The sequence below is a fragment of the Acipenser ruthenus genome, chromosome 35 (genome assembly GCF_902713425.1).
Source record: "Acipenser ruthenus chromosome 35, fAciRut3.2 maternal haplotype, whole genome shotgun sequence".
Lineage (NCBI taxonomy): Eukaryota > Metazoa > Chordata > Actinopteri > Acipenseriformes > Acipenseridae > Acipenser > Acipenser ruthenus.
In genome coordinates this window covers 228981-249439 of record NC_081223.1, presented here as the reverse complement: position 1 = coordinate 249439, position 20459 = coordinate 228981, and the positions used below count along the sequence as shown (strand labels likewise).

The following is a 20459-nucleotide window of genomic DNA, read 5'->3' as shown; positions in this document are numbered from 1 at the left end:
GAAATATATAGGAATAAAGCTTCTAAATTATTAGCACAATTTTCTCTGAAATTCCACACAGGAGTTGGTAGCAGTGTTTGATATTTATAATCTTTCATAAATAATTATAAGGTAGCTGCATTTCTTAATTACAAATACACAATTAATTAATATTACATTTCGCAATCAAGGATGATGTAATGCGCAAGGATACTTGTCTTTCATAAGAGTTGAAATAAATTATAGCGCTTTGAGATTATATATGTTACTATCGGATTGTTTAGGAATGTACTTAATTATATAACAACTTTTCTAAAAAATAATGTTATCTCGAGAAAGGAGGCTTGTCAAGCCGAAATAGCTCAGCTGGAAGAGCGTTAGACTGAAGATCTAAAGGTCCCTGGTTCGATCCCGGGTTTCAGCAAACAGCAAGAATTTTTTGTTTTGTAGTATTTTGAACTAAAAAAACAGAGCACATTTTCTTCTTCAGTGTAATTGGAGGAAATAATAACATAGCAGAGTGCCATTTTCTCATGTGATTAAGAAATGCATAAAGCATCGTCCCTGGGTGGGCTTGAACCACCAACCTTTCAGTTAACAGCCGAACGCGCTAACCGATTGCGCCACAGAGACCATCCTGCTCAGCCAAAACTGAGACCACATCTAAGAAGAAAGCAACACTGGGCAGGAAATTCTGTAATCACAATTACATGTATTCAAACCAATGCAAGCAAACCAAGCCATTTATATTTATTCCCAAATAACACAAACTCTTTCATTGCTACAAAAAATATAAAAAATCTCTGTTTGTGCTTCTCGGAAGGCATACGATGGAGGGCGCACTGCAGTTTGTCAGCCTGGGGAATGTTACAAATTAGGAGACTTTGCTTTAAAATACACATGTAGGGCAGGCGACTCTGTTAAAAAGAATTGTCACACTTTGTAATTATCTCCATAATGCGTTGGGACTAAATACGCAAATACATTAAAACTATTTGGAGAATGCGGGCATCGATCCCGCTACTTCTCGCATGCTAAGCGAGCGCTCTACCATTTGAGCTAATTCCCCTTGAATCATGCCCGTGATTCTCATAGGCTACATCGCAGCTTAATATGAGCAATTCAGATTGTCTCATTGGCAATGTAGTCTGCCATTTGCAAATTCAAAAAATAAATTAACTAAATAGCAGATATTTCGACTACAGGTATGTTTTCAATTTCTTCAAAAAGTAGTCTCAGCTCGTTGATTCAGTCGCTTTAAAATCCACCTCTGTGTCCCGATACAGCAGCGGAGTGTGCTGTGGATTGAGCTTGTTTGACGAGGCAGGCAATGCAAAAATGCCAAAACTTGCTTTTGTATCACACGACAAACTTAAGGTATGCTTTAACGGCTTGGCTGCCTCAAGTTAGTTTGTATTGTTAATGTAACACCTCGTTGTTTCCCAGTCATTGTATCATATGAAGTAGAGCTTGCCAGTTGGGGCCGACGGTCTGCCAATAAAAGTTAAGTCTATATTTGAAAGGGTCATTTCTAGAGAACATAAGAACATTTTAAGTAGGCCTTGACTAATATTTCACTGGTTGCCTAGGAGGGCTTGAGAGGCGAAAATTGGGAGTGAGATATTAAGAATGATTTCTCCGGTTGCTTAGAAGGCTTGGGAGGGGCGAGACATTTGAGAGTTTAAGAGTGAGAGGAGTTTGAGAGGGATGGCGAGATTGAGGGCTGGAGTTTGGGAAGGGTGCTTAGTAACATTGAGGTTAGATACTGATAGCAGGACAAGATAGGGGACGAAGAGTTTTCCCTTCTCGTCGGGTCAGGCAGCATGCTCTGGCCGCTAGGTGATGTAGAGAGGGAGACACAAGAAGAGCAAAGGATTAGATATAAACACTTTCTGCTGGGTCAGGCAGCATCCTCCGACTGCTGGGTGGGGAACGGAGGAGGAACTGGTGCTGTATACCTGAGAGATAATTCCTGATGGAGGAAGGGGCCAGGTTAAGGGATAGCCTGAGGTCTGTCATAAAGGCAAGGAGGTGCTGAAGGTTATAGGAGGTGAGAGAGATACGAATCTGGGCACAGAATGTGGTGAAGAAAGACCAGGCAGTAGAATAAGAAGAGCAAGTGGAAGGGGCGAAGGCAATGCTCCCTGAAGCTGCAGGCCGACTCGGGGAGGCTAAAGAGTGTGGAGTTTAATGGAACACCAGCTGATTGAAAGGAGGAACTTGCCGCGGGTTGGGGTCTGTTTCTGGGACCGGGCTGTGAAACTTGTGGACCATCACACAACCTCCACCATGTTTAACACTGGGCATGGTTAACTTTTTTTTTTTTACTTCAAGGTGTAGTATTCTGTAGTAAAATTACTACAGCTGGCCAGTGTCTGGGTGCACGGAATGGTTCACAAGACCTCATGGTTGAAATGGCTTAATGCTCCGAGTCTATTCATTGTATTTCCCTTGATGTCCTGGTAACTGTTGCCTTTTTTTTAAATCAGTATATCACTGATGCTGTCATGATAAGTTCACAGGGTGCACTCTGTTCCTTCAGGAGTCCTGCAGAGGAAGTGCTTCACAAGAGCAGTTAAACATAGTACTTCCATGGTCAGGTCATTGAATAGACAGAGCAGCCTTTTCTGAGGGTAGAGATTAAAGCGCAAAGGATGTCTATTGATATAGGGAGCCAGGAGGGAGCAGCAGGGAGGGGGGGGCGGCTCTTGAGGATCTCTCTGAGTGTCAGCAAACTGATGGGATGGATAGGAGTGTTGGAGAAGGGACGGAGATGAGGCGGCAGAAATACTGAATTCCAGAGATGTAGGCTTTAACGGTAGTGGGGGCTAAGTGAAGAGAATCCCTTGCATGGGCGATGGAGGATACAATCCGTTGCTCATTAAATCGGAAATGGGATGTATTTTGTTTTGAGTGCAGAAAGTTGTAAATATTTTCCATCCAGTGGTAAATGAAGATTTGGTCGCTGGGGCTAAGGGTGTGGCCATGTAGAGATGAGCAGATTGCAGAAGACTGGAGAGTGTTGTGTTTAGTTGAACAGCAGACGTTGGTGTTGCAATTATTAACCTGGTCGAACAAAATAAGTCTTCAGTGTAATTTTTAACAAAGAGCGCTTCTACGATTTAAGATGCTTTACAGACTGAATATTGGAATTGGCAGCCGAAACTGGGGGATAAAACTGCTTGTGATCAGTGGGCAGGTTGCATACTTCGCATACCGTATTTGGGAGAAAAGAAAACGGATCATCTCATCTGCAGCAGCTGTAGCAGAGTGACATAGCAGAGTGGCACAGCGGAAGCGTGCTGGACCCATAACCCAGAGGTCGATGGATCGAAACCATTCTCTGCTAGCTTGTTTTTCTTCTGTTGGCAAAGTAGATTTTCTAAAATTTTACATTTCAATTTAGTGTGTGTATTTCGTAAATGTTAATATGTAGATACAGCAGGTACGCAGCTTATCTGCCTCTACCCATAGAGGACGCATACTTTTTTTTTAAAAAAAAAATCTGAACACAAGGTGTGTTTTTGTAATCTGATACGTTACATCTAGACTTAACTGTTACGGTTATCACAATTAGAGTAAGATATCATAACAATAGAGTTAAAAGAACATTTAAATAAGATGCCAGTTAAATATGCGCCAAAAATGACAAAGTAGCCTCAGATTAGGACAACGGCACTTAAAGGGTAAGAAACACATTTGCAGCAAAACCCTTGAAATGACCAGAGCCTTCCTCCTCCTGAATACTATGCAGGTGGGCGGGGACTGAAACCTCCCCCGGCTAGAGAGATTGGTGATTGGTTGTTTCTTTAAATTATTCATAGAGAGGTGCACCCTGGGTATTACTTATCTTTTTTTACATTATACTTTAATTGAGTGGTTATTTCATTATGTGAATTTTGTGTTTGAAACGCATTGGCAAGTATTAACATTACTATGAACACGTGATATACTAGAAAGGACCCTGAATCAGACACCATCACTGCAGTGATATATGCCGGGAGTAGGGAAGTTGTTTTCCGCTGTGTTTGTTAAGAATATACTTTTAGGGATCATTTCTATAGTTTGTTTCTAGTGAAATGCGTTTCTAAAGTGTCTGGTCTCGCTAACCATGATAAGGATTTACAGTGTTTTCTTCTGAGCGTGAAGCGGGTCTTGATTGCTGCTTCACTGTAGCTGTTCTTGATCATTGATGACCGTTCTGCCCTCTTTTGAGGGTGGAGGAAGAAAACACAGTCTGAGTGGTTTGTGACATTTTATAAATGGTAAATAAAAAATAAAAAGGAGTTTTAAATTTGTTAGCATCGTGGTATATGATATGTATTACAAAAGAAAGTTTCTTTAAGATAGGATATATTATCTAGTTTAAGTGTGTAGTGTTTGGAAAGCGGGTTATTAATATTAAATAACAGTGGATTCTTGTGTTTTAAGCGGCGCCTAGTGGAAGAGAAGTTTATTACATACATTTGCAGTCCGAAAATGGAGCAAAATAATCTATGTTACACTCACATTTTGGTGCATGTGTCGGTTTAGTTGGAAACAGTATTTTCTTATTAGAAATGACTGTTAGTATAACAAGGAAACTGCAAGCAAGGACTAAAAACACCAGAATGAGTATGAGCTGGCTGAGGTTGAAGATGAAGGGCGTCCTTTGTTGAGGGTAAAGTGGATAAATGTCATTGTAGAATGTCATCTTTCAATGAGCTGAAAACAAACACGGAACAGTGCAAACAGTTATTCAGTACTTCTCGCTGACCAGAACACTAATGCTGTCTGCAAACGTTATTGCTGGTTGTTTTTTTTCACAAGAATGTTTTCATATAGACTAGTCATTAAAATGTGCGTCCTTGAACAGCTTCTAATGTGTTCAAACTGTATACTACTTTATCTTTATCATATTTTTTAAAATATTATATTTAATATTATTCTAGGCAAAATATGATAAACCATTGCGTTGTGGAAATCCCGTGGATTACATTATATATATACAGCTCTGGAAAAAATTAAGAGACCACTGCAAAATGATCAGTTTCTCTGGTTTTACTATTTATAGGTATGTGTTTGGGTAAAATGAACATTTTTGTTTTATTCTATAAACTACTGACAACATTTCTCCTAAATTCCAAATAAAAATATTGTCATTTAGAGCATTTATTTGCAGAAAATGACAACTGGTCAAAATAACAAAAAAGATGCAGTGTTGTCAGACCTCGAATAATGCAAAGAAAATAAGTTCGTATTCATTTTTAAACAACACAATACTAATGTTTTAACTTAGGAAGAGTTCCGAAATCAATATTTGGTGGAATAACCCTGATTTTCAAGCACAGCTTTCATGCGTCTTGGCATGCTCTCCACCAGTCTTTCACATTGATATTGTCAGAGCAGAAGGAAGCAAGTTTTCTTCCAGGACAACCTTGTACTTGGCTTGATTCATGAGTCCTTCACAAAGACAAATCTGCCCGATTCCAGCCTTGCTGAAGCACCCACAGATTAGTCCAATTTTCAGCTTTGCCCAACACCTGGTCGTCTAATGGTTAGACGGAGACCTGGAGAGGCCTACAAGCCACAGTGTCTCGCACCCACTGTGAAATGTGGTGGAGGATCGGTGATGATCTGGGGGTGCTTCAGCAAGGCTGAAATCGGGCAGCTTTGGCATGAATCAAGCCAAGTACATTTTAATATTCCAAATAACATATTACTTTTAAAAACATATATTTTTTAATACAGTCCTATCTGAGTATTTAAAATATGGTTATATTCAAATGCCAGCAACGGTGTGTTAATTTAACGAAGCGCCTAACGGCGCTCGGAACGTTCGCATTTTTAAATCCTAACGGTCTCTGCTCAGCTGAGTGGAATGTTCACGAGCCGGTTGCCTAGCAGCGTCTCCCCCTCCTTCTCTGCCCCGCCCTCTCGCCCTCTCTCGTTGCTCCAGCTAGGAGTTCAAATTTAGCTTCGTTATATTAGCGCAATTCTTTACTAACTTTTACAAATTAGTTTATTAGAGGCTTCGTGTTTTTAAGATGGTTCAGGTGCAGTCCGGGCAGACTGACTGGAGCATCATTACAGTATACCGCACTGCGCTCGGCTTTGTGTGGCGGCTGATACACAAAATAATGAACGACTGTTAAATAAATCACATGTATTGCTTTTTAATGCTAAATATGTTTCTGGTATTCTAAGTATTATCAACAATTAATAATTCAGCTCTATTCATATTCAGAATGTAATACAGTATTAAAACTATCAAACTGACTGGAAACATGGATCACATTAATTGCGATTGATTCGATACCAATAGGATTACATAAGAGCTGTTGTGTATAGACAATGTCCTAAACGCCGAAATGAACACGGACGGTCTTTATAAAGGCTGACTCGTTTAGATGTTCGAGAGATCTAGGTGTACTGGACAAATCTACTGGATTTTTTTCCAAATCGTAAGTGTACCGCCTGTGATAATACATTTAAAACTAAGAAAATTCACAAGCCATACAATGAAAAAAAGAGTACAGTATCTTACAAGTGATTGTGCTTCAATTCATGTCATTTATGTGATTTCTTGTCCTAGCCATTTGCAATATGAAGAATCCGTCTTCTGTGTCACTCAGTACTGCCAGCTTTCCCCCGTTGGTGATATATTGGTCAGCATAGCTGCTTTCCAAGTAATTGACCCGAGACGATTCCGAGCCAGTACAACTGTGTTTATGCCCACGTTTCAAATTATGAACATTATAAAAGCAAATCGCATTGTTTTATGTTTTCTTTACTTTTAAAGCTGAGAATCAAACACACTTCCGACAACTTCATAGCCCTGCTGGCTACGAACACGTATTGAGTCGGCTGTTTCCCATGACCCTGGTGATACCGAGTGTTTTCCTAGTATCAGCGTCGGCATTACCATGTGTTTGGCATGCTTGCTGTGCACTCTAGCATTGCATAACAAGCACGTACTACGCCAGGACTTTGTGGCGCAATGGTAGCGCGTCTGACTCGAGATCAGAAGGTTACGTGTTCAAATCACGTCGAGGTCAAAGCCGCCTTTCTTTTTATTCCACACTATTTCATTTTTTAACGTGTTTGAATTTGACTGTTTCCGGACATTTATTTATACAATTTAGCCTTTACAACATATTGATTGTATAGCGATCAAACAGAGATTTATTGTATTGCGATTCATTTTTATGTTTCATTTGATACAGCACAATAAACTAAAGTGAATCCGAAATTACTGTTGACCAGTCTTCATTGACACAGTTGGGAAATAAAGTCATATTAACACTTCCTTGCATGAGATAGTGAAAATGTGCGTAACCTTTCAGTAAGTATTTTAAATTCATTTGGGAAGGTTTAAGATTGTGAAGAAGTTTAAATATGCTGCGTATTTGCGCATTGGGAACTTTGCATAATGACGTTTTTATTAATGCCACTTTCTTACGGACAGTAGTCAGGGTGATGATACAAGACCAGAGCCAATAAACCTGTTATTTGCTTGTCCTTTCACTACCATATTCTATTGTGCTTGTTCAGAATACGCGTGAATCCTGAAAACATCTTGTTAATATTTAAACAAAGCCAGCAGTCACTTTATTGATCACCCTGTGGATTAACCGCTATTGGAATATAGATGATTGTGTTAAAGATGTTAATAGACTTTCAATGTACACGTTTTAGAGCCCAGCGTTTGTTGAGACAGTTCAAGCGCTGCACTTTCAGGCGGCCAGTTCCACTGTTTGCCTTTTGGACTTACTCTGGAAGGAATACAAAAAAAAAAAAACATTTGTTGAGAACCGCATTTGTAAAAGCATCGGATTCTATTATGGTGTTGCCGAGCTGTTGAACGTTTCTCATTACAGGTTTACTGGATTGCCAAAAAGAATGCTACCTCGAAACACTAGCCTTGTCAAGCCGAAATAGCTCAGTTGGGAGCGCGTTAGACTGAAGATCTAAAGGTCCCTGGTTTCGATCCCGTGTTTCGCAAACAACAAGACGGTATTGATTTTGTATTATTTTGAACTACAAAAAAAGAGCACATTTATTCTTCATCGTAATTGGATGAAATAACAGCGTATCAGAGTGCCATTTTCTAATGTGATTAAGAAATGCAAAAAGCATCGTCCCTGGGTGGGCTTGAACCACCAACCTTTCGGTTAACAGCCGAACGCGCTAACCGATTGCGCCACAGAGACCAAACTGTTAAGCCGCCAAAGCATACAGGAGTGATTAGCAAGGCGAGATGCTGCAGAACGTGATCGAGGGAGCAGAACACAGCAGAACCTGAGATCACATCTAAGATGAATGCAAGACTGGGCAGGAAAGTCTATGTAATCCTTTATGGCAGCACAGCATATGTCGTTTTGTTAGATAACACCCTGGGAGACAACAGAGCAGTGTGTGTAAATAGCTACAATGGAAACCATATACTTACGACTTCATTTTGATACAGAACTGTGGTCATGTGTAATCTGTTTTCATTATTATTATTATTATTATTATTATTATTATTATTATTTATTTCTTAGCAGACGCCCTTATCCAGGGCGACTTACAATCGTAAGCAAAAACATTTCAAGCGTTACAATACAAGTAATACAATAAGAGCAAGAAATACAATAACTTTTGTTCAAGTAAAGTACAAGTTTGACAAACCACAATTCAATAATACAGCAGGTAATAGTGATAGTTACATCAGGATATGATTAAATAATGATAGTTACATCAGGATGTGAGTAAATACAAAGTACTACAGGTTAAAAACTTGGCAGATTGCAGTATTCTGAAGTACAGGATTAAATGCAGTAAAATAGGGGCTGATAAGAGCAAAATAAAGCACATTTACATGAAGAGTGATAGTGTCCCAGGATACAAACAGAGGAGTTCTACAGGTGCTCTTTGAAGAGGTGAGTCTTAAGGAGGCGCCGGAATGTGGTCAGGGACTGGGCAGTCCTGACATCTGTAGGAAGGTCATTCCACCACTGCGGAGCAAGGGTGGAGAAGGAGCGGGCTTTGGAGGCAGGGGAGCGTAGCGGTGGTAGAGCTAGTCTTCTAGTGCAGGCGGAGCGGAGAGGTCGAGTGGGGGTGTAGGGAGAGATGAGGGTCTGGAGGTAGCTGGGTGCAGACTGGTCAAGGCATCTGTAGGCTAGTACAAGAGTCTTGAACTGGATGCGAGCGGTGATCGGGAGCCAGTGGAGCGAGCGGAGTAGTGGAGTAGCGTGGGCGAAGCGAGGCAGAGAGAACACCAGGCGGGCAGCAGAGTTCTGGATGAGCTGGAGCGGACGGGTGGCGGACGCAGGGAGGCCAGCCAGGAGGGAGTTGCAGTAGTCTAGGCGGGAGAGTACCAGGGCCTGGACCAGGAGCTGGGTAGCATAGTTGGTGAGGAAGGGTCGGATTCTTCGGATGTTGCTCAGGAAGAATCGACAAGTGCGTGCCAGAGTGGAGATGTGCTGGGAATAAGAGAGGCAGGGGTCCAGGGTGACTCCAAGGTTCTTAGCTGAGGAAGAGGGAGAGAGTGTGGTAGATTCCAGAGGAACAGAGATGGAGAGATCAGAGGAGGGGGAGGAGGAGGGAAAGAAAAGGAGGTCAGATTTAGAGAGGTTGAGTTTGAGGTGATGCGAGTGCATCCAGGAGGAAATAGCAGACAGACAGGTAGAGATACGGGAGGAGATGGTGGAGTCAGAGGTGGGGAAGGAGAGGAAAATCTGAGCATCATCAGCATAGAAATGGTATGAGAAACCATAGGATGCGATGAGGGGGCCCAGGGAGCGGGTGTAGAGAGAGAACAGGAGAGGACCCAAGACTGACCCTTGGGGGACTCCAGTTAAGAGAGGGTGAGGTGTGGAGGTTGCTCCACGCCAGGTTACCTGGTAAGTGCGGTTGGAGAGGTAGGAGGAGAACCAGGCCAGAGCAGTGCCAGAGATCCCCAGGTCAGCAAGAGATGATAGTAGAATAGAGTGATCAACAGTGTCAAAGGCAGCAGAGAGGTCGAGGAGAATTAGGACAGAGGAGAGAGAGGCAGCTCGGGCACATTTAAGTGAGTTGGTGACAGACAGGAGGGCGGTTTCAGTAGAGTGAGCAGAGCGGAAGCCAGATTGGAGAGGGTCAAGCAGAGAGTGGTTGGACAGGAAAGCAGAGAGCTGGCGGTGTACAGTCCGCTCGAGGGTTTTGGAGAGGAAGGGTAGGAGGGAGACATGACGGTAGCTCTGGAGGGAGGTGGGGTCGAGGGTAGGTTTTTTGAGGAGGGGAGTGATAGAGGCTTTTTTGAAGGCAGAGGGGAAGATACCAGAAAGTAGAGAGGTGTTGAGGAGGGAGGAGATGAAGGGGAGTAGAGCAGGAGCAGCAGCTTGAAAGAGGTGAGTGGGGAGGGGGTCCAAGGCACACGTGGTGGGTTTGTGACCCTGGAGCAGGGAGGAGAGGTCAGAGTCTGAGAGGGGCAAGAAGGTGGAGAAGGAGGGTGAGTTAGTAGGGGTTGCAGTGGGTGTAGGAGTTGGAGCGGGAGGGGGTGCGGGGGAGGGAGAGGTGTTAAAGAGTTTGCGGATATCTGAGATTTTAGAAGAGAAGAAGGAGGCAAAGTCATCAGGGGAGATAGAGGAGGGAGGAGGAGGGGGGGAGGGTTTAGGAGGGAGGAGAAGGTAGAGAATAGTTTACGTGGGTTGTTAGTGGAGGCTTGGATTACAGATTGGAAATAAGCACATTTAGCAGAGGAGAGAGTAGAGGAGAAGGAGGAGAGGAGAGTGCGGTAAAGGTCTAGGGCAGCAGGGAGTTTGGTTCTCTTCCATTTCTTTTCAGCAGATCGCAGTGTGATTCTTGCCGAGCGGAGCGCAGAGGAGAGCCAGGGATGGGGAGGGGAGGGGCGAGCAGGACGGGAGGTGAGGGGACAGAGGGAGTCGAGGGAGGAGGTGAGTGAGGAGAAAAGGGTGGAGGTAGCAGAGTCTACGGAGAGTTGTGAGAAGGAGTCGATAGGAGGGAGGTGAGAGAGAGCAGTGGAGGCAAGGACAGAGGGGGAGAGAGAGCGGAGGTTACGGCGAGAGGTGACAGTGGGGGTAGGAGGAGCAGGGAGAGGGGGGAGAGACAGAGAAAAAGAGATGAAATAGTGATCAGAGAGGTCCAGGGGGGTGACAGAGAGGGTGGAGAGGCAGCAGGCCCTGGAGAAGGTGAGGTCCAGTTGACGGCCAGCTTTGTGGGTAGGAGGGGACGGAGAGAGACAGAAGTCGAAGGAGTGCAGGAGAGGGAGGAATCCAGCAGAGTGGCTGGGGTTGGAGAGATGGATGTTGAAGTCACCCAACAGGACAGTCGGGGTAGACAGGGAGGGGAGGGAGGAGAGTAGATAGTCGAGTTCATCCAGAAAGTGAGTGAGAGGCCCAGGGGGGCGGTACAGAACAATGAGCAGGAGTTGACAGGGAAAGGTTAGTTGGACTGCATGAAATTCAAAGGTACTGACAGAGAGTGAGATGAGATCGGAGGGGACCAAAAAGAGTAAGGAGGGAGAGAGGAGAAGACCCGTCCCACCTCCCCGTCCAGTGAGACGCGGGGTATGGGACAGGACGTAGAGAGAGGACAGGGCAGCAGGAGTAACAGTGTTATCAGGGGACAGCCAGGTTTCAGTGAGAGCAAGGAAATCGAGCGAGAGGTGGGAGGCAAAGGCAGAGATGAAATCAGCTTTGTTAGCAGAAGAGTGACAGTTCCAGAGTGCACCAGAGAGTGTGCGGGAGGGAGGGAGAGGCAGAGAAATGAGGTTAGAGGGGTTGGAGGAGCAGTAGCGGAGGGAGGGCAGAGGACGAGGACGGGAGAACAGAACAGGGATGTGAGAGACAGTCATAGCAGAACAAAAGGCACAGTGGGAGCAGTAGGGTGGAGGGTACAGACCTGACTAGTAGAGAGCTTCTTCTAGAGCCCCGTTAGGTTTGGATCTATTGGAACAGCGTCTCAGTGCAGGCCTCCCCTCGCTGGACTCCCACAGCTAGACTCCCGGCTCTTTTGTTGAGGCTCTTCTGTTGGCTGGCGCTTCTGGCTGGCGCTAAAATAGGCTATCTTGCCACAGACTTCTGGTTCCCTGTAGACTCCCACAGCTAGACTCCCGGCTCTTTTGTTGAGGCTCTTCTGTTGGCTGGCGCTTCTGGCTGGCGCTAAAATAGGCTGCTTAATATATAAAAAACAACTGCGTGGAAACCAATCAGATAGCAAAACAACTTCTATTCAATTAAACCACTCACCTGGTACTAATCACACACCAACTCAGCTAATTCAAACACCACCTTACAGAGTTACCAAAGGTAGTTAATTAAAGATTACTTGAAGCAGGAGCTAGCCTATCTGCCTCATTATGATAATAAAGCTAGAGTTCAGTGGATTATATTTGGAATCTTTGGTTCTGTCATTCAGTATATTCTCAAATAAGATGACAAATTAATAGCTCAGTTGGTTACAGTGAAAGTACCATGCACCAGTCAGCCTGGCTAGCTCAGTCGGTAGAGCATAAGACTCTTAATCTCAGGGTCGTGGGTTCGAGCCCCACGTTGGGCGTCCTTTTTAAATACAAATTGAAGATGTTTCTTCGAGACAACGGAGCAATGTCTGATTCTGTTCACATTGTATACAGTATTGCAACAAAATTACTTATTGGTCATTGTCAAGTAGCAATGCATGCATCGTTTATAGCTATAACGATATTGAAATAAATAATCTAACTTTTTGGGTTGACTTCAATCCGATTCTTATTTTTACAATTGTCTTAACATCATTCATGGAGCAACAGTTGGTATGTGGTAAACCCAATCGGGCCTTGATACGAGAACCCTAGTGTGTGCTGAAATAAATAATGCGGTTTTCTACATTAACAAATGCAGCTTATCAGAATGCCGAGTGGTCTAAGGCGCCAGATTCAAGGACTCTGTCTTTCCAAAGAATTTTGTGTTCTGGTCTCTGAATGGAGGCGTGGGTTCAAATCCCACTTTTGACAGTTCAATTTTACGTATTTTTAAATAGAATACATTTCTTTATTTTACTAGAAAAGATTGTTTTAAGGAAATCAACAGCTGATACCAAACTGTTGTCAGCACTCAATACCATTTTAATTTCCATTTTAAATCCGAATAAAATAGTGTTCCTAACACAAATTGCATTTTTGTTGTAAACAGACTACTTGTTAACCTCACTGAAAATATTTTGTGTCCAAACATGTTATTTAACTTGATTGTTTTAATATTCCAAATAACATATTACTTGAAAAACATCGTCTACCACTGGATCGTGGTCTCAGGCTGGGATGCGAACCATTGAGAACAGTATAAACAATCTATTACTAGACGCAGCTTACAGGAGAAATGCCCTCGTTTAACATGCTAGGATGATCGACTTCGGCATTCTCCAACTGCTGTTTACATTTTCTAACACGTTATGAGGAAGAAAAATATTTTGTGTCCAAACATGTGTTATTTAGTTTGATTGTTTTAATATTCCACATAACATATTACTTTGAAAAACATAATGTATTTTTAATACAGTCCTATTTGAGTATTTAAAATATGGTTATATTCAAATGCCAGCAACGGTGTGTTAATTTAACGAAGCGCCTAACGCCGCTCGGAACGTTCGCATTTTTAAATCCTAACGGTCTCTGCTCAGCTGAGTGGAATGTTCACGAGCCGGTTGCCTAGCAGCGTCTCCCCCTCCTTCTCTGCCCCGCCCTCTCGCCCTCTCTCGTTGCTCCAGCTAGGAGTTCAAATTTAGCTTCGTTATATTAGCGCAACTCTTTACTAACTTTTACAAATTAGCTTATTAGGGGCTTCGTTTTTTTTAAGATGGTTCAAGTGCAGTCCGGGCAGACTGACTGGAGCATCATTACAGTATACCGCACTGCGCTCAGCTTTGTGTGGCGGCTGATACACAAAATAATGAACGACTGTTCATTATTTTGTGGAATACAAACATTTTCAAGATCGCAGTGGTGGTAATGTCACGGGTGTCGAATGTGTTGATTATTATTTTATTCAGTATTATCACTTATGATTTTTGAATTTTAATTGGATTGGTTTTCCTTTTTTTGCATAGTTTGTTTATTTGAATTATTGTTTAATTTTTGAGCGTTAGATGCATTTTAATGTGTATTTGTTCACTTAACCATACGTCATCCACTCTCTGGTCCAGACCTCCTCTTAGGGCTCCTGTCCAGACGCCTGTTTGGACAGCCCTCTCCATAGGGTGCTGCGCTTCAGCTGAAGGCCTCAGGAGAGATCCTGATATCCTGACATAAACCACGAACGCAAAGGTTCTTGTCAGTACCTCTTTTCAAATGTCTTCAATCACCGAGTTCCGCAGTCCTCCCAGAGTGAGTCCACGAAAAAAAATAACAAAACGAAACTAACACTGTCCGTGCACAAAAAAACCCAACCACTCGCTGTCTAATCTCGTCCTCTTTATTTTCGTTTACTTCCCTCGGCTTCTCTCTCTTTCCTATTCCTGTATCTCCTCGTTCCATGCTCCCAGTCTCTTAGTTCCTCACCCTTTTTATTCCTCAAAGCCCTTCTAATTCCAGGTGTGTACAGGTACCTGCAATTGTTTGGGGCGGGACCTGAGGTCCGTGTGCACCGTGCTTGTGATAAACAAAACAAAAAATACTTTAATTACGAACTCCGTTTCACCCGTGCACCAAACAAAATAGACAAATAACAATCAACACAGCAAAAAACACAGTGCAAACATTAGATGAGAAAAGCCCCTTTGTGCCAGTGCGCATTCAGAGGAGACGCGCTGAGAGAATCCGTCTTCTGTGTCACTCAGTACTGCCAGCTTTTCCCTATTGGTGATATATTGGTCAGCATAGCTGCTTTCCAAGTAATTGACCAGAGACGATTCCCAGCCAGTACAACTGTGTTTATGCCCACGTTTCAAATAATGAAATTTATAAAAGCAAATCGCATTGTTTTATGTTTTCTTTACTTTTAAAGCTGAGAATCAAACACACTTCCGACAACTTAATAGCCCTGCTGGCTACGAACACGTATTGAGTCGGCTGTTTCCCATGACCCTGGTGATACCGAGTGTTTTCCAAGTATCAGCGTCGGCATTACCATGTTTGGCATGCTTGCTGTACACTCTAGCATTGCATAATAAGCTGGCATTACTCCAGGACTTCGTGGCGCAACGGTAGCGCGTCTGACTCCAGATCAGAAGGTTGCGTGTTCAAATCACGTCGAGGTCAAAGACGCCTTTGTTTTTATTCTGCACTATTTCATTTTTTAACGTGTTTGAATTTGACTGTTTCCGGACATTTATTTATACAATTTAGCCTATACAACATATTGATTGTATAGCGATCAAACAGAGATTTATTGTATTGCAATTCATTTTTATGTTTCATTTGATACAGCACAATAAATTAAAGTGAATCCGAAATTACTGTTGACCAGTCTTCATTGACACAGTTGGGTAATAAAGTTATATTAACACTTCCTTGCATGAGATAGAGAACATAGCTATAGAAATACTAGTTTTGAAGAAATTTAAAGTACAGCAAGTAATGATTGGTACCTTTAAGCTTAACAGACCTTTAAGAATTAACAACGACTTTCAATGTACACGTTTTAGAGCTCAGCGTTTGTTGAGGCAGTTCAAGCGCTGCACTTTCAGGCAGCCAGTTCCAGTGTTTGCCTTTTGGACTTACTCTGGAAGGAATACAAAAAAAAAAAAAAAAACATTTGTTGAGAACCGCATTTGGGAGAAAACAACAGTTTCGAAACGCATTTGTAAAGGCATCGGATTCTATTATGGTGTTGCCGAGCTGTTGAACGTTTCTCATTACAGGTTTACTGGATTGCCAAAAAGAATGCTACCTCGAAACACTTGCCTTGTCAAGCCGAAATAGCTCAGTTGGGAGAGCATTAGACTGAAGATCTAAAGGTCCCTGGTTCGATCCCGGGTTTCGGCAAACAACAAGACGATATTTGTTTTGTATTATTTTGAACTACAAAAAAAGAGCACATTTATCCTTCAGCGTAATTGGATGAAATAACAGCGTATCAGAGTGCCATTTTCTAATGTGATTAAGAAATGCAAAAAGCATCGTCCCTGGGTGGGCTTGAACCACCAACCTTTCGGTTAACAGCCGAACGCGCTAACCGATTGCGCCACAGAGACCAACCTGTTAAGCCGCCAAAGCATACGGGAGTGATGAGCAAGGCTAGATGCTGCAGAACGTGATCGAGGGAGCAGAACACAGCAGAACCTGAGATCACATCAAAGATGAAAGCAAGATGGGGCAGGAAAGTCTATGTAATCCTTTATGGCAGCACAGCATATGTCGTTTTGTTAGATAACACCCTGGGAGACAACATAGCAGTGTGTGTAAATAGCTACAATGGAAACCATATACTTACGACTTAATTTTGATACAGAACTGTGGTCATGTGTAATCTGTTTTCATTATGATAATAAAGCTAGAGTTCAGTGGATTATATTTGGAATCTTTGGTTCTGTCATTCAGTATATTCTCAAATAAGATGACAAATTAATAGCTCAGTTGGTTACAGTGAAAGTACCATGCACCAGTCAGCCCGGCTAGCTCAGTCGGTAGAGCATGAGACTCTTAATCTCAGGGTCGTGGGTTCGAGCCCCACGTTGGGCGTCCTTTTTAAATACAAATTGAAGATGTTTCTTCGAGACAACGGAGCAATGTCTGATTCTGTTCACATTGTATACAGTATTGCAACAAAATTACTTATTGGTCATTGTCAAATAGCAATTGCTATTGTAAAATGCATGCATCGTTTATAGCTATAACGATATTGAAATAAATAATCTAACTTTTTGGGTTGACTTCAATCCGATTCTTTTTTCTTACAATTGTCTTAACATCATTCATGGAGCAACAGTTGGTATGTGCGTAAACCCAATCGGGCCTTGATACGAGAACCCTAGTGTGTGCTGAAATAAATAATGCGGTTTTCTACAATAACAAATGCAGCTTATCAGAATGCCGAGTGGTCTAAGGCGCCAGATTCAAGGACTCTGTCTTTCCAAAGAATTTTGTGTTCTGGTCTTTGAATGGAGGCGTGGGTTCAAATCCCACTTTTGACAGTTCAATTTTACGTATTTTTAAATAGAATACATTTCTTTATTTTACTAGAAAAGATTGTTTTAAGGAAATCAACAGCTGATACCAAACTGTTGTCAGCACTCAATACCATTTTAATTTCCATTTTAAATCCGAATAAAATAGTGTTCCTAACACAAATTGCATTTTTGTTGTAAACAGACTACTTGTTAACCTCACTGAAAATATTTTGTGTCCAAACATGTTATTTAACTTGATTGTTTTAATATTCCAAATAACATATTACTTGAAAAACATCTTCTACCACTGGATCGTGGTCTCAGGCTGGGATGCGAACCATTAAGAACAGTATAAACAATCTATTACTAGACGCAGCTTAACAGGAGAAATGCCCTCGTTTAACATGCTAGGATGATCGACTTCGGCATTCTCCAACTGCTGTTTACATTTTCTAACACGTTATGAGGAAGAAAAATATTTTGTGTCCAAACATGTGTTATTTAGTTTGATTGTTTTAATATTCCACATAACATATTACTTTGAAAAACATAATATATTTTTTAATACAGTCCTATTTGAGTATTTAAAATATGGTTATATTCAAATGCCAGCAACGGTGTGCTAATTTAACGAAGCACCTAACGCCGCTCGGAACGTTCACATTTTTAAATCCTAACGGTCTCTGCTCAGCTGAGTGGAATGTTCACGAGCCGGTTGCCTAGCAGCGTCTCCCCCTCCTTCTCTGCCCCGCCCTCTCGCCCTCTCTCGTTGCTCCAGCTAGGAGTTCAAATTTAGCTTTGTTATATTAGCGCAACTCTTTACTAACTTTTACAAATTAGCTTATTAGGGGCTTCGTGTTTTTAAGATGGTTCAAGTGCAGTCCGGGCAGACTGACTGGAACATCATTACAGTATACCGCACTGCGCTCAGCTTTGTGTGGCGGCTGATACACAAAATAACGAACGACTGTTCGTTATTTTGTGGCATACAAACATTTTCAAGATCGCAGTGGTGGTAATGTCACGGGTGTCGAATGTGTTGATTATTATTTTATTCAGTATTATCACTTATGATTTTTGAATTTTAATTGGATTGGTTTTCCTTTTTTTGCATAGTTTGTTTATTTGAATTATTGTTTAATTTTTGAGCGTTAAGATGCATTTTAATGTGTATTTGTTCAATTAACCATACGTCATCCACTCTCTGGTCCAGACCTCCTCTTAGGGCTCCTGTCCAGACGCCTGTTTGGACAGCCCTCTCCATAGGGTGCTGCGCTTCAGCTGAAGGCCTCAGGAGAGATCCTGATATCCTGACATAAACCACGAACGCAAAGGTTCTTGTCAGTACCTCTTTTCAAATGTCTTCAATCACCAAGTTCCGCAGTCCTCCCAGAGTGAGTCCACGAAAAAAAATAACAAAACGAAACTGACACTGTCCGTGCACAAAAAAAACCCAACCACTCGCTGTCTAATCTCGTCCTCTTTATTTTCGTTTACTTCCCTCGGCTTCTCTCTCTTTCCTATTCCGGTATCTCCTCGTTCCATGCTCCCAGTCTCTTAGTTCCTCACCCTTTTAATACCTCAAAGCCCTTTTAATTCCAGGTGTGTACAGGTACCTGCAATTGTTTGGGGCGGGACCTGAGGTCCGTGTGCACCGTGCTTGTGATAAACAAAACAAAAAAATACTTTAATTACGAACTCCGTTTCACCCGTGCACCAAACAAAATAGACAAATAACAATCAACACAGCAAAAAACACAGTGCAAACATTAGATGAGAAAAGCCCCTTTGTGCCAGTGCGCATTCAGAGGAGACGCGCTGAGAGAATCCGTCTTCTGTGTCACTCAGTACTGCCAGCTTTTCCCTATTGGTGATATATTGGTCAGCATAGCTGCTTTCCAAGTAATTGACCAGAGACGATTCCCAGCCAGTACAACTGTGTTTATGCCCACGTTTCAAATAATGAAATTTATAAAAGCAAATCGCATTGTTTTATGTTTTCTTTACTTTTAAAGCTGAGAATCAAACACACTTCCGACAACTTAATAGCCCTGCTGGCTACGAACACGTATTGAGTCGGCTGTTTCCCATGACCCTGGTGATACCGAGTGTTTTCCTAATATCAGCGTCGGCATTACCATGTTTGGCATGCTTGCTGTACACTCTAGCATTGCATAATAAGCTGGCATTACTCCAGGACTTCGTGGCGCAACGGTAGCGTGTCTGACTCCAGATCAGAAGGTTGCGTGTTCAAATCACGTAGAGGTCAAAGCCGTCTTTGTTTCTATTCCACACTTTTTCATTTTTTTAACGTATTTGAATGTTTCCGGACATTTATTTATACAATTTAACCTATACAACATATTGATTGTATAGCGATCAAACAGAGATTTATTGTATTGCGATTCATTTTTATGTTTCATTTGATACAGCACAATAAACTAAGTGAATCCGAAATTACTGTTGACCAGTCTTCATTGACACAGTTGGGTAATAAAGTCATATTAACACTTCCTTGCATGAGATAGAGAAAATAGCTATAGAAATACTAGTTTTGAAGACATTTAAAGTACAGCAAGTAATGATTGGTACCTTTAAGCTTAACAGACCTTTAAGAATTAACAACGACTTTCAATGTACACGTTTTAGAGCTCAGCGTTTGTTGAGGCAGTTCAAGCGCTGCACTTTCAGGCAGCCAGTTCCAGTGTTTGCCTTTTGGACTTACTCTGGAAGGAATACAAAAAAAAAAAAAAAACATTTGTTGAGAACCGCATTTGGGAGAAAACAACAGTTTCGAAATGCATTTGTAAAGGCATCGGATTCTATTATGGTGTTGCCGAGCTGTTGAACGTTTCTAATTACAGGTTTACTGGATTGCCAAAAAGAATGCTACCTCGAAACACTTGCCTTGTCAAGCCGAAATAGCTCAGTTGGGAGAGCGTTAGACTGAAGATCTAAAGGTCCCTGGTTCGGTCCCTGGTTCGATCCCGGGTTTCGGCAAACAACAAGACGATATTTGTTTTGTATTATTTTGAACTACAAAAAAAGAGCACATTTATCCTTCAGCGTAAATGGATGAAATAACAGCGTATCAGAGTGCCATTTTCTAATGTGATTAAGAAATGCAAAAAGCATCGTCCCTGGGTGGGCTTGAACCACCAACCTTTCGGTTAACAGCCGAACGCGCTAACCGATTGCGCCACAGAGACCAACCTGTTGAGCCGCCAAAGCATACGGGAGTGATTAGCAAGGCGAGATGCTGCAGAAAGTGATCGAGGGAGCAGAACACAGCAGAACCTGAGATCACATCTAAGATGAAAGCAAGATGGGGCAGGAAAGTCTATGTAATCCTTTATGGCAGCACAGCATATGTCGTTTTGTTAGATAACACCCTGGGAGACAACAGAGCAGTGTGTGTAAATAGCTACAAT

The 20459-nt window shown here is 42.2% G+C and overlaps 13 non-coding genes across 13 annotated transcripts; 9 read left to right on the top strand and 4 right to left on the bottom strand.

Annotated features, from left to right (window-relative positions):
- Window positions 1-330: 330 nt before the first annotated feature.
- trnaf-gaa (transfer RNA phenylalanine (anticodon GAA)) lies at window positions 331-403 on the top strand. Its single transcript has one exon. It is a non-coding gene; the product is annotated as a tRNA-Phe (tRNA).
- Window positions 404-538: 135 nt separating this feature from the next.
- Window positions 539-612, bottom strand: trnan-guu (transfer RNA asparagine (anticodon GUU)). Its single transcript has one exon. It is a non-coding gene; the product is annotated as a tRNA-Asn (tRNA).
- Window positions 613-4012: 3400 nt separating this feature from the next.
- LOC117395799 (small nucleolar RNA U3) lies at window positions 4013-4225 on the top strand. Its single transcript, XR_004543712.3, has one exon. It is a non-coding gene; the product is annotated as a small nucleolar RNA U3 (small nucleolar RNA).
- A 2719-nt stretch (window positions 4226-6944) lies between these two features.
- trnaw-cca (transfer RNA tryptophan (anticodon CCA)) lies at window positions 6945-7016 on the top strand. Its single transcript has one exon. It is a non-coding gene; the product is annotated as a tRNA-Ser (tRNA).
- A 1081-nt stretch (window positions 7017-8097) lies between these two features.
- trnan-guu (transfer RNA asparagine (anticodon GUU)) lies at window positions 8098-8171 on the bottom strand. Its single transcript has one exon. It is a non-coding gene; the product is annotated as a tRNA-Asn (tRNA).
- A 4257-nt stretch (window positions 8172-12428) lies between these two features.
- Window positions 12429-12501, top strand: trnak-cuu (transfer RNA lysine (anticodon CUU)). Its single transcript has one exon. It is a non-coding gene; the product is annotated as a tRNA-Lys (tRNA).
- Window positions 12502-15106: 2605 nt separating this feature from the next.
- Window positions 15107-15178, top strand: trnaw-cca (transfer RNA tryptophan (anticodon CCA)). The gene has a single exon. It is a non-coding gene; the product is annotated as a tRNA-Trp (tRNA).
- Window positions 15179-15831: 653 nt separating this feature from the next.
- Window positions 15832-15904, top strand: trnaf-gaa (transfer RNA phenylalanine (anticodon GAA)). The gene has a single exon. It is a non-coding gene; the product is annotated as a tRNA-Phe (tRNA).
- A 135-nt stretch (window positions 15905-16039) lies between these two features.
- trnan-guu (transfer RNA asparagine (anticodon GUU)) lies at window positions 16040-16113 on the bottom strand. The gene has a single exon. It is a non-coding gene; the product is annotated as a tRNA-Asn (tRNA).
- A 414-nt stretch (window positions 16114-16527) lies between these two features.
- trnak-cuu (transfer RNA lysine (anticodon CUU)) lies at window positions 16528-16600 on the top strand. Its single transcript has one exon. It is a non-coding gene; the product is annotated as a tRNA-Lys (tRNA).
- A 2625-nt stretch (window positions 16601-19225) lies between these two features.
- Window positions 19226-19297, top strand: trnaw-cca (transfer RNA tryptophan (anticodon CCA)). The gene has a single exon. It is a non-coding gene; the product is annotated as a tRNA-Trp (tRNA).
- Window positions 19298-19943: 646 nt separating this feature from the next.
- On the top strand, window positions 19944-20028 carry trnaf-gaa (transfer RNA phenylalanine (anticodon GAA)). The gene has a single exon. It is a non-coding gene; the product is annotated as a tRNA-Phe (tRNA).
- Window positions 20029-20163: 135 nt separating this feature from the next.
- On the bottom strand, window positions 20164-20237 carry trnan-guu (transfer RNA asparagine (anticodon GUU)). The gene has a single exon. It is a non-coding gene; the product is annotated as a tRNA-Asn (tRNA).
- Window positions 20238-20459: the final 222 nt, after the last annotated feature.